At 42.1% G+C, this 13477-nt stretch overlaps 1 long non-coding RNA gene across 1 annotated transcript; it reads right to left on the reverse strand.

The window, feature by feature from the left end:
- Positions 1-1829: 1829 nt before the first annotated feature.
- On the reverse strand, positions 1830-2567 carry LOC140525350 (uncharacterized). Its single transcript, XR_011974013.1, has 2 exons — positions 2480-2567; positions 1830-2005 (listed from the first exon to the last, which is right to left on the reverse strand). It is a non-coding gene; the product is annotated as an uncharacterized lncRNA (long non-coding RNA).
- Positions 2568-13477: the final 10910 nt, after the last annotated feature.

The following is a 13477-nucleotide window of genomic DNA, read 5'->3' on the forward strand; positions in this document are numbered from 1 at the left end:
CCTTGGCCTAAAATGGCCAAGGTCTCCCATTGCATCCTGGGCCATCTCCAGTCATTCCGATGAAGGGAAACATTCTATCTGGAGGGTGTGGGAAGACAAAAGGAAAGAGAGACCACAAGACTCAAAGACCACCTTGGGTCTGAGTTAGAAAACATGAAGCATTTTGTCCCTTCCTGTAACACATTCTGGTTCTTCTGTCACCTTCCTAACCTCTCTGGGTTGCTTCCACTTCACTTTCTCATTCTGTTATTGAATTAATTCAGCACTCAATGCCTGCTGTGACCCACAGGACCACAGTCAGCCAGGTCTGAAAATAGTTAATTTTCATCCTGCAATTAAAAAGGAAAAACCTGTGTCTTTTTATTACCACCAGCTTCCCTACCCCCACTCCCACCCCCATGCTTTTGAGACATCGATAAGATTAGAAATTAGTTCATGTAATTAGCACCAAATTGAGCTTTGCTCAATCACCCAGAGAGCCTTCCTGGAGTTCTACCTACTACTTTGAACTCCCTATTGATATAAACTATAGAAAACATGAGAAGCAACATGGCAGAGTGGAGAGACGACCCGGGAACCAAGAGATCTGAATTCAAGCCCTGCCAAGGAAACTTCTTGGTTGTAAGACTGACACTGAGCAAGATACTAAATCTCTTGGTGCCCCAGGAAATGCTCTAAGCCTTTATAGTGCAGAAAAGATGTCCACCTATATTGGGTAGATGAGTTTTCTTACCTAGAAAACAAACAAAAACCTCTCTATGCCAAGAAAATTTTGTTGCTCTAACAACAACAAGAAAACATCTCAATACCAGATAAGATAGGGGACTGAAGTTGACAATGACTGAGGTAGGAGATGAAGAAGATGGTACATAGATGAATACTGGACTTGCTGTAAGGTGAAATTCTCTAAGCAAAACAATAGCAAGTGTTCTCAACCCATTTCAACTGATTCGACTCAAGAGATTTTTATGGAAAGTAGGATGGCAGAAAAGAAGAATATTAGAAATCAAGGGAGTGAGTAAGGGAGGGAAGGAGGAAAGAAAGAAGAAAGGGAGGAGGGAAGGAAGAAGGGAAAGAAGGAAGGAAGGGAGAGAGGGAGGGAAAGAAGAAGGGAGAGAGGGAAGAGGGAAGAAAGGGAGGGAGGGTGGAGGAGGGAGGAAGAGAAAAAGAAGGGAGAATGGAAGGGAAAGAGTAAAGATGGAAAAGAAAGAGGGAAGGAAGAAAGAGGATGAAGGGAGGGAAGGTGGAGGAAAGGAAGGGAGAGAGAGGGAGGGAGAGAAGAAGAAAAGAAAGAAAGGAAAGAGAAAGACAGGGAGAGAGGAAGCTTATTCCACCAATGGATTTTTTACATTGAAAGTATTCTCCCTTCCTGTGGCCCCTTCTTCTGACTTTCTAATTCCTTTCAGGAAATCCATTTCTAAAACTGCAGCCCAGGCTGGCCACGTCTTCATTCCTATCCAGGTTTCACTCATGACATTCTGGGCATTCGCTACAATGGCCCACACTCACCTTCACTCTGTCCCCCTTTCAACTCCCTTTGTGTACCATTAGAAGGTAAACCCCTTGAAGACAGGGACTGACTTTCCTTTTTGCCTGCTTACATTCCTATTCTTAGCACTTATCACCAGGCCTGTCACATAGTAAATGCTTAATTCATATTGGTTGATTTCTTGACTTTGGATGAAGATGGTTCCATTACTAATAAGATACTTGTCCAGAGGCACATACTCAGGACTGGCCAAGTTGAGATTTAAGCCAAGGTCTTCTGACTCCATCTTCCTCATTTGGAGATCACACCCACCAACCCCACTCACCTGAGGACACCAGAGTTCATTTTTAACAATCACTTTATAAACAATTTCAAAAACTGGGCAGTGAAAGATTCATTGTAAAGGCCAAGTCACAAACAGAACACACTTAAAGAAAAAAAAAAGAGAACAGGGTGAAATCTGGAGGTTCCATTTCTTTCCCATTGCTGTTTGACTTGTTTGTAATCTGGGGCAGCCTGGAAACAACAGGGAATGTGTTCTCATCAACTTTCTGAAGCATGACAAGGAATATCACTAAGGGCATTTTCACACACAGTGAAGCGTTGTTCACGAGGTTTCTAAGGATGACGCAGACTCTTGCCCCTTTAGGTTCACATGCAGTGAGGGCTCACTGCTTCCCAAACCACAGGACAGCAGAGAAGCTCTTGTCTGTGAGTCACATATGAAACAGCTAGGTGCAAAGAGGTTACTTGAGAGGCTGATCAACTTTGGGACCTCAAAGGGAAACCTAAAGGGATCTCACTGTTCACGTGTGTGTATATACATGCATGTATGCGTATGTATGTATACATTGTATTGTATATGTGTGTATTCACAGATAATTTTAGTGAGGCAGGGTGACATAATGAATAGGTTAGCCTTGAAAGGGAAGGATGATCAGAGTCCAAGTCCTAAAACTTGGGGAATGTGATCCTGGGGAAGTCACTTACCATTTCAGTGGCCCAGACAACTAAGGCTTCGTAAAGACAGGGAAAGGAAAGTGATCTTCCTCAGACTCCGTGTGGTGACATGATTACTCAGCTCCAGCCAGTCAATCTTCAGTATGTGTCTCATGCTTAGGTGAGTATTTCTCAATGTGTCCCTGTTCAGACCTAGAGAAGGATTTGCCATCTGGGTTATGGGTATACACTTGAGGAGATGGTAGGCTATTGTTTTGGCTATTGTTGGGCTGCTCTGGTGAATAGATTACTCTGAGGCAGAGTTAAGTCCTTACAGTGTTCACAAAGACCCTGAATCTTTCATGGAGTCTGCAATGTCTGCAGCCTGGGCCATCCAAAGAGTGAGAAATAGGAGAGCCATAGAATACGATGCCATAGGGTGTGTTTTTTTCTGTAGGTGTTGCCATCCCTTTACTAATATGTCAGGCTAGCCAGTCAGTGGGCAAATCCTTTCCTGAATGGACACTTCCATACTTGGACAGGGCCATCAACCATGAGTGGGAATGACGACCATGGAAGCAATGGAAAAGATCATTATTACAACAATGAGCATGAAAGTGGTCATGGTTTCTATGACAACCGTGATGGTTGACATTATGGTGATGTCAATGACAATGGTGTTTGTGGAGATAATGGGGATGCTGACAATGACCACGCTGGTGGTGATGGTGACAGCGAATGTATCACAAAAAAGAGAGAGAGATTTAGACTGAGCAAGATCCAAGGTTATGTAGCTTAATATCTGAAGCAGAATTTGAACCCAGTTCTTTCTGATTTCACATTATGCCATGTCCTACTCCACCCTTAACCCTACCCCCTATCAGGCATCTAGTTCCCGGCCAGGGGATTCATAAAAGTGTTCCTACCAACTTGATTCTGAGATCTGATAGTGCACACATTGTCATATAAGTAAAGGCTGGTCAGTAGCCATGTCTAACTAAATTAGTTCATCCTGAGAAAGTGTAGACAAATCCTTTAAAAATCAATTCCATCAGAGTATGGATTGTCCATTCCAATCCTTTTCTTGGGGTGTAGGAGGAGTTGTCTCATTCTATCATGGCCTCTGTCCCAGATGGAGCCAGGGGATATGATAGATAGGAATCTTGATTCTAATGTCAGGGAACCACTAGTCAAGAGGGGCTCTTCTCAGTGGGCAGGGGTGGCCCAGTTGACAGGCTGTTCATATAGGTGGGACACCACGAAGATTACCTTAGCCCACATCATGGAAAATCCTTAGTAGCAGATGCCCATCCCTAGAAGTATGCTGGTAAATACTTACCAATTGGCTCTCTCAAAAGGCAGAACACATTTTAAAGTTTCATCTGTGTCATCAACATTTTCTCCATCACATTAAAGTCTAGACAATCAACAAAATAATAAGCTAAGCCCCATTGGGCTTGTCACTTTGCTTATCAGTTCAGGAAAAACATATGGTGAGCTAGGAACCTAGCCATTTGTCAGAATCAACTTATCTCCTCCAAACTTTGGCGCTTGTGTGGCAACTACTTGAGTTCTGTGCAGGTGTGGTGGGGTTGGGGAATGCCAGACCTCTCCTGATATATGTAATAAGCTCATACAGGGGCTTAAAGAAAGGTTCAGCTCCATACCCAATGCACGAAGTGGTCTCTACAGACTCTCTGAAAGGTGATTCTACAGCCCCTACTTATTAATGATGAGTGTCATATTATGATGGCTAGTCATAAGTAAACCTTTTTTCATAGGAATAGGGGACAGAGCTTTTTCTCCCTTTTCTCCTAGAAAAGACTTGATTCTAACCCGTCAGTGTTGGTGGCATTTTTTGCAAATGCAAAACAGCTTTGGATCTAATGCTGGAGAACCATGAGAAAGACATAAGTGGAGGCAGCATTTGGGTTTCAGCTGGATGGCTTTGCTGAGCCGAGAGCTGAATATTAAACATGTATCCCCAGTGCTGTTTTCTCTCATGATGGGAAAACTGGAAGTGGCCAAACATCTCTGCCAAGAAGAAAAATACTAAGAAGCAAAAATTCCCAGGGCATTGGGGGGTGGTGCAGACAAAGAGATGTGTGTATGTGTGCATCTGCTTGGTGGAGATGGGGTACTCATTCCTCCAAGGGCCAGCAGCTAGTAGAAAGAACATGGATTGGTACTGGTCAAGGAAAGATCAGTTTCTGGCAGTAAATAACTTTTCTCTGTAATGTCAAGTGTGTACAGAGTAGGGGAGGGATCAGAGAATTGGGGGGAGTTTGGAAAAAAAACCTACAATAAAGGAAGATAAGACATGAGCAAAATATTGCAAAAAATGTAAGAGTGTTTAAAGGGCTGTTCTGAGGAGTTCATCAGAGTGATACAGAGGATGCTGCAGAAGGAACACTGGATTTGGGGTCCTGAGATCTGGAACTCTGGGGCCAAACCAACCACTTCCTGGCCAGATGGTTTGGGAAAATAATAACAGCTCATATTGATATGGCCACTAGAATTTCAAAGAACTGACACCATGAGGTAGGGCAAGGATTAGGATTGTCATTTTATTCATGAGAAAGCCGGGTTCAGAGAGGTTGCACCACCTATAGGACTCTCTCTTATTACCAACATGAGGTCCATCATAATAGAGTCCTTTCACCTCTCTGGGCTTCAATTTCATTATCTCCAAAGTGAGGGGGTGGGATTAAATGTGATGACTAAGGTGATCATTAAAGCTCTCTCATTGATTCATAACTTACCTTTTCCCCCCTTAATATAGCTGCTAGTCACTGCCCCATAGATGTACTTTGTATCTAGACTGTATGTATCTTGAATATACCTACATTGACTATATATTGAATATTCATGTTGATTATCCCATTAGAATGTAAGTTCTTTGAGAATAAAGACTCTCTCTCTCTCTCTCTCTCTCTCTCTCTCTCTCTCTCTCTCTCTCTCTCTCTCTCTCTCTCTCATCTGTCTATCTATCTGTCTCCTCCAGGGTTTGGTATAATGCCCAGCACATAACAGGTGCTTAAAAATTCATGTTGACTTGACTGGAATGGAATATCACTGTTGCATGAGGCACTTCAGGACATAAAGACAAACCCCAAACCATATCTTGCCCTTAGTGAGTTGACATTTCTGTTTGCCTTCTTGTCCATGATTCCAGCTAAGGATATGACAGAGGGCTCAATTTTGAACAGTCTTAATGAGTACCATGGTGGGAAGAATAGACTGGAAAATGGGACTATGGAAAATGACATTAAATGGTGGGAGGTGAAAGGTAGAACTGGTCATTGATAGGAAGAGACAGATGAAATCACCTGTATAAATTTTGATTAATCATATTTTCCAGACTACATTAAATTTATGATTTTATACTCAGTATAATCAGTATATGGTTTTATACTTAGAAAAAAGTTCACTTTCCTAGGCTTTTAAAAATTATTATTGTGATTTGTCTGGGTTGAACTAGTGAGGAACCAGACCCTGGATCTTCAAATCGGTTGTTAGACATAAACTCTGTGGGCTGTACTGGATTAACAATGATAATAACTAACATTTATATGATACTTACTATACGCCAGGCACTGTGCTAAGTGCTTTACAATTCTTATCACATTTGATCTTCACAACACTGAGAGGTAGGTGCTATTAACCCAATTTTACAGATGAAGAAACTGAAGCAAACAGGTTAAGTGACTTACCCAAGGTCACACAGCTAACAGATGTCTGAGACTTCAGGCCTTTCTAACTCCAAATCCAGTGTTCTATCCATTTGCCTCCTAGCTGCTTTCTGTGATTGGCGTGGTATTAATTAGCTGTAGCATATTTCCATGGATGATGTTTCCATGATGTGTATAGCTGGAAGATGTAGTGGATAGTCAGTTAATAAAGATTTATGGAGCACTTACTGTGTGCCAGGTGTGATAAGCACTGGGGACACATCAAGATGTAAAAGACAGTGTCCGCTCTTAAGTAACCCACAGTCCCCAGAAGCAGGAGACAATATGAAAACAATGATGTACAAATAAGATATAGACAGATAAGTGGGAGACAATCAGCAGAGGAAATTCACCAGGTTGAAGAGGAATTGGGAAAAGCTTCCCGTAGGAGGTGAGATTTTATCAGGTTCTTAAAGAGAATCAATTATATTATCCAGAGTGAGAGATCCAGCTCTGCCAGTACAGGGATAGCAAACATTAAATGACCTAGAGGTAGAAACGCTGCCAGGACATCGGGCAAATCCCCCACGAAGAATATGCAAAAGGAAATAAGATAGGAGTGGTACAGGGCAAAAAGTTACAGAGAGAATGGCCATATCCCAATATCATGGAAATGTCGAAATGGGGCTTGTATTGTCAAACACGCCCCACTACTATCTCAAATGATGGCTTTTCAAATGGGAAGCCTCAAGCCATCGTGTCTTGGGTGTACCTCCTCCCAGGTTTCCATGGCTCTGTGGTCTCATCCATGTGGATTGTCCTTCTGACACCAAGATCACAACTATCTGTGGGTCTATAGACAAGGAAAGAGTCCAACCCATGTCCTCCTGGCTCTTCCCACTGAACCTCCCAGCCTCTTAGCAATAGCTCCATGCCAATTAGCTCCTCCTTTTCCTTATGATGAAAAATGTGTTGAAAGTGCCATGTCTTTGAATCACTCTAGCACAGGGAAGACAAAAGCAGCCTACCCATTAAAGCATAAAGCCATCTGGAACATGTGTCATCTGGAAAAGATGAATCCCCCCAGGAAGGCAGTCAAGTCAGGGAGTGACCACCAGGACTGGACTGCTGGTCCCCTGGGCTGAACTGCAAGGGGGCTTCATTGAAAGGGCCCTGACGAGATGAGAGCCCAAGCTTTGTCACTGCTTTATGCCCAGCTTGATCTTGCGGGGTTCCACAGGGGCTGGTTATTTTTCCTTTCTTTGTTATGCTAACAGGGCTTTGATGCCAAACAACAAAGTGTCTTCTCTTTCCTCTTTGGTAAAAACTTCTCATCTTTAGCAGGAGCCAAACCCAGAACTGGAGCTGTGCTCACGGACCACCATCCTTCCGTCTGGATTTCTGGACACTGATGATATCTAGAATTAAACTTTCCCTGTTGTTGTAAAGTGTGAGCAGGCATATGTGCATGTGTGTATGTGCACATGCACGTTTGAGCTTCTCATGCTTCCATGGAATTCCCCGACTTGGAGTCAAGACATTTCAAATTCAAACACTTCCTGGTCATGTGACCTGGGCAACTTATTTCACCTCTAGGAGCCTCATTCAGTCTTCTCATCAATTAAATGGGACAAGAATCCTTGTAGTCCTCACTCAGAAATGTTAGATTGGGGGTCCACCGAAAGAATGTCTATAATATTCTTTCCATTTCTTCTCTAGAAAGAAAGTAGGGCAAAATACACAGAGTAGGGCTAGGGAGTGTTCAGACAGAGGGCAGAGCAAACAAGTAGAAAAGCCTCATGGTCTGGCTCCTGAGACCTTGCCATCTGCCTTGGGTACTTCACCATGTTATTTACTTGCAATGTTTCTCTCTAAGTAGTTAGAACTGTGCTCTAATTAACTTCCCCTCTCTAGGAGAGAAGTGGAAGTGAAGTCAAGTGACAATTATTTCCCTCTTATGTGAGGTCTTTCCAGACAATTCCTCCTCATGCAAGCTAGGTTCATCAACATGTAGATTACCTGGAGGCATGAGGTGTAAGTCAGGGACTGGGCTCCTGGGAACTCCCAACCACTCCTAGAAAGATGTTCTCTGACTTAGCATTAAAGGCCTTGTGCTTTGGAATGGCAAAGAAATCTTTTTTGACCTCCTTGGTCCACATATCTTGGGTTTTCAGATTATGAAACAATATGTCTATTAAGTCTCTCAGTCTCATGCCGAAGTACACAGGGAGAGTGACTGTCAGAGTTTTGGCCACTGAGCCAGGAAAATAGCCAACTCACCAGAGTTTAAAAGGCATGGCTCCATCCTCTCAATCTCTGTTTCCATCTTCCCAGAACTTTTTGAATTCTCTCTCAAATTCTTTTTAGATGGGTGGGATAGAATCTTGGTACTATCTCTCCTCAGGTAGCAATAATGATTATATGAATATATGCTAGCCTAGACAATCTTGAGACTGAATCTCAAGTTCAGGTAGACTTTTCTCCTTTGTGTTTATTTCCCTGAAGCCTGGGTAAGAGAGAGGGAAGCACAGGATGAACACAAATGACCCATAGTTTCTTCCTAGAATCGAATGTGGGTGTTGGGGGTATGGGGTTGCTGTTGCTTGCTGAGCACTAGAGAGGTTAAAAATGTGAATTCTCTGCTCTAAGACTTTGGAGCAAACTTATATGAAGTCACACTTCAGAGGATGATCCATTAGAAGTTTGATCATTGGACGAGGAGGGAAATGAACTCCATGTTTGTGGCTTCACTAAATGTTCAGATGCGCTTCATGGATTTCAACTCAAAACTCCAGGCAAACATGAGATACTCAAAGTTTTTTCCTGCTTATACTCTTTAAAAATTTGAGCTGAGAAGAAAACCGGAAGTGCTAGAAAGAAGGGAGAGAGGAAGAAAGAGATGGAGGAAGGAAGGAATGGAAAAAAATCTAGCTAAAGTAACTAAAATGTCCATAGCCTTTGACTTGGATGCCCTACTGCTGGATTCATGCCCAAAGAAATTCAAAGACCAAAAGAAAGGTCCTGTCTTCACCATGATATGCATACTGACATGTTTATGGTAGCAAAGAACAAGAAACAAAGTAGTTGCCCTTCTGCTGGGACATGAGTCATGGTTCATGAACGTAATGGAATATCACTGAGCTGTAAGAAACAATGTCCCTAAAGAATTCAGATAAGCATTGACAGATACAAAGTGAGTGGGACTAAATGCTGCACAATTACTATGACTAGAATATGAAAAAAATGTTCTAAATCACTATGGATTAGAGAAATGCAAATTGAAACTACTCTGAGGTACCACCTCACACCTATCAGATTGGTTCGTATGACAGAAAAGGAAAATGATAAATGTCGGAGAAGATATGGGAAAATGGGGACACTAATGTACTGTTGGTGGAGTTGTGAATTAATACCACCATTCTGGAGAGCAATTTGGAACTATGCCCAAAGAGCTATAAAACTGTGCATATTGATCCAGCAATGCCAATAGTAGGTCTGTATCCCAAAGAGATCATTAAAAAGGGGGAAAGGACCTATTTATGCAAAAATATTTATAGTATTTTTGTGGTGGCTAAGAATTGGAAAGAATTAGAAACTAAGGGGATGCCCATCAATTGGGGAATGACTGTACAAGTTGTGGTATATGAATGTAAGGAAATACTATTGTTCCATAAGAAATGATGAATAGGTGAGTTTCAGAAAAACCTGGAAAGACTTATATGAACTGATGCTGAGTGAAGTGAGCAGAACCAGGAGAACATTGTACACAGAAACATTAACACTGTGTGATGATCAGCTATGACTGACTTAGTTCTTCTCAGCAATACAGCTGTCCAAGATAATTCCAAATGATTCATGACAGAAAATGTTATCTACATGAAGAGAAAGAACTGATGGAGCCTGAATGCAGATAAAAGAATAAATACTATTTTCACTTTTTTTGTATTTTTTCCTTTTTGTTCTGTTTCTTCTTTTACAACCTGACTAATGTGAAAACATGTTTTGCATGATTGCAAATGTATAACTTTTATCAGATTGCTTGTCATCTTGGGGAGAGGAGAAGGAATAGAGGGAGAGAGGGAAGGAGAAATACACACACACATACATACATACCTACACGCACACACACATATATGTTACCATGACTAGTTGAACATACAAAAGCTATCCACCTTTAGGAATCCAGATAGGAGGAAATAAGCATATTACAGTCTTGCATATATGTGTATTAGTGTATATGTATATATGGGTATGTTTACATATGTATATATATCTTCACGTTTAATTGTGGCCTTCTCTGGGTGGGGGGGCAGAGAGGGAAGGGAAAATAAACTAAAAAGTTCACAGCAAAAAACAAAGAATTCCACCAAGGAAGCAAAGAAAAGCCAGGCAGCTTTGAAACCAATATATAGGATTTATTATACAGGTTTCCTTGAAATGGAAAGTTGCTGTTTTATATTGAATGCTGTCTTATGGTTGGCTGTGTACATGACAATGTTTTTTTTTTTCTTTTCTCATTTTGTATTTGTTTAAAATTTTAAAAAATTACCAAGAAAAAGATGAGTGTGACAGGGCCTGGCCCTGAAGCAGAGTCCAAACTCAGTATATTTTCTGCTGGGCCACACTGAGAATACTGCTATAGAACACCGTCCATACTTTTAGGATCAGATGACACAATCCTTGCCCTCCTTCCCTCCTTAGAACAAGTGTAATAGGATCTGAGAGGTGCCCAGAGTGCAGCAGCAGGCTCCAATGAAGCCAATTCCGGAAGTGGGGGAGGGGGGGTCTAGCAAGCCTCCTTTTAGAAACGTGATGCCATCCAATGGAAGCACCTTGGAGAGATTCTGGAGCATGTGTAAACATTCTACAACTGTCTCTTCTTGGCTTACCATATGGTGAGTACAAGGCTTCTTGACTGTGAAGATATTGAGTAAGGACTACTGACCAGGGGCCAGGCCATTTTTGGGTGGGGGGCTGCTTGTCTTGAACTGACTCATTTTGCCTTAGCATTTTTTCTTTGCTGTTTTACTCAAAGGGGTTGGGAACTCTGCGCTTGTGAGTATTGAAAGGTCAGCAGAGTAAGCATCCTAGACAGCCTGGCATCTCAATTTTGCAGCCAGCCCCCTATCAATGTCCTAAGGAGCAAAGGATGACCTTAGAGGGTGATTTTCAGGATCCAGTCCAGTTGCAGCTGAGACAAATACTCTTTTGGAAGCCATTCCACATCTAGACATGAACTTGGTGGTGCCAATGCTAGAGAGAAGCTAAGCTAAGGCTGAATCTACTCTCCCTAGAGACCAAAGTGAACTAGAAAAGCATGTGGGAATGTAGGTGCTGCAGTGGATAGAGTGCTAGGTCTGAAGATCTGAATTCAAATTTGGCCTCAGATACTTACAAGCTGTGAAACCCTGGGCAAGTCATTTTACCTTTTTGGATTCAGTTTCCTCATCTGTAAGATGAGCTGGAGAAGTATCCAGTCCAATATCCTGGCCAAGAAAACCCTAATGAAGCATCAGACATGACTGAAAAATGACTTAACAACTACAACAGGGAAGCATGTACTTTCTAAGTATTGAGGGGAGACATTTGCAATTTTGTATAACTTCAAAGTAAACATTTCTTTGTAAGAGTTCATTTATGTTAAATGGTTAAATGGAGGTGTGTGTGTGTGTGTGTGTGTGTGTGTGTGCGCGCGCTAGTAATTGGCACCAAACCATACAGAAGAACATAACCAGTGCAGGCTTGGATTAATAGCATGAAAGAAAGGCCCCAGCCCCCCCCAAAACTCTCAGGGTTCTCAATAGAATGCTGACCTGGGCAACTTGCTGGCTTAGAGTGAGTGAGCTAGAGCTAACTCATCACTGAAGGCATAGCAGTTTGAGTAGGAAAGGTTGGAGGGATGCATTTGGAAATCAATAACTCATTAAGCATACAGTAAGTGCCTACTAAGTATTAGTGCCATGCTTGGTGCTGGACAGGGGAAAGGAGAGAAGAAAGAGGAAATGGAGACTACATAAAGTAATTGACAAGGCACAGAACTTGGAGTCAGGAAGGTCTGAATTCAAATATTGCCTCAGACACTAGCAGAGTGGCTCTAGTCAAGTCTCAGTTTGCTCATCTATAAAATGAGGGAGCTGAATCAGATATTCTCTAATGTCCTTCCAGTTCTAAATCTATTATTTCATGATTTTATAGTGTTGGAGGAGGAGGAAACCCAAGATAATTAACTTTTATATATAATGCTTCAAGGCTGACAGAACCCATTATGTGTCATCTCATTTGATCCTGAGTACAACTCTGTAGTATATAAGAAGGCGCTGTTATGACCCTACTTGACAAATGAGCACACTGAGACATGAAAGGTAAATGACTTGCCCAAGGTCACACAGCCAGAAGACACCTAAGGCATGTCAAGAAATGGCATAGTATCCCAAAATGTCCAGAAATCATCTATCCAACCATGCCTGAAAAAGAACCCTCAATCTAACCTCCTCCTCACATTCATGGTCATCTGGTCTTTGCTTAAAGATCCCTAGTGGGAGAGGGATTCACTAAGTAGAGAAGTAACTCTTTCCACCTAGATACATCTCTCATTGGAGGGAAGGTTCTTCCTGACATTGAGCTCAGTATCCAAGTTAGTATTGGCTTTATTGATTACTGAGGGGACCTTGGAGAGCGTCTAGCCCCACACTCTTATTTTATTGGTAGGATGTGGAGGACAGGGGAAGGGCAGTGATTTACACAGGATTACATAGGTAGTAAAATGGTTCAGGGTTAGTTTCTACACACTTGTAAAGTGGATTAATAACATCTGGTGTGTGCTAAGTCTGAGACACGAAGGCTAACAAAGCATGTTTACAAATGTTTAAGATCTTGGCAGAAAGGTGCCCTAAACTTTCAGTAAATCATTCCTTCTGACTGACGTAGGAGTGGTTTCCCTTAGTGGTTGTTCTAAACTGTGAACTCCCTCTTCCAGCTGCCTTTTCCACTCTCAAGCCCCTTATACACACATACACACACACACACGCATGCATGCACACATACATGCACATGCAAATGCACAGACACTGAACACATGTGTACAAACACACATGTATACCCACATGTTCACAAATGCACAGAGAGAAGTCTGCTCCTAATTCACTGAAAGGATTGAAGACATCCTGTCATTTCATTCCCTTCCCATCACCTCCAGACTTCTCAGGATCATCTTTCTCTCATTCTCTTTTTCTTTTCTTGTGCATCAGATTTCTCCCTATGGCTCAACCCTTGATCTCCCCCCTCCCCAGGACTCTGCTCTATCAGTTAGACCCCTCCCCCACTCAAATAGATCTTCCAACACTTCCTCTCCCTAATGGCTGCTTCCCATCTGCCCTTA

Source organism: Notamacropus eugenii, chromosome 2 (genome assembly GCF_028372415.1).
Source record: "Notamacropus eugenii isolate mMacEug1 chromosome 2, mMacEug1.pri_v2, whole genome shotgun sequence".
Lineage (NCBI taxonomy): Eukaryota > Metazoa > Chordata > Mammalia > Diprotodontia > Macropodidae > Notamacropus > Notamacropus eugenii.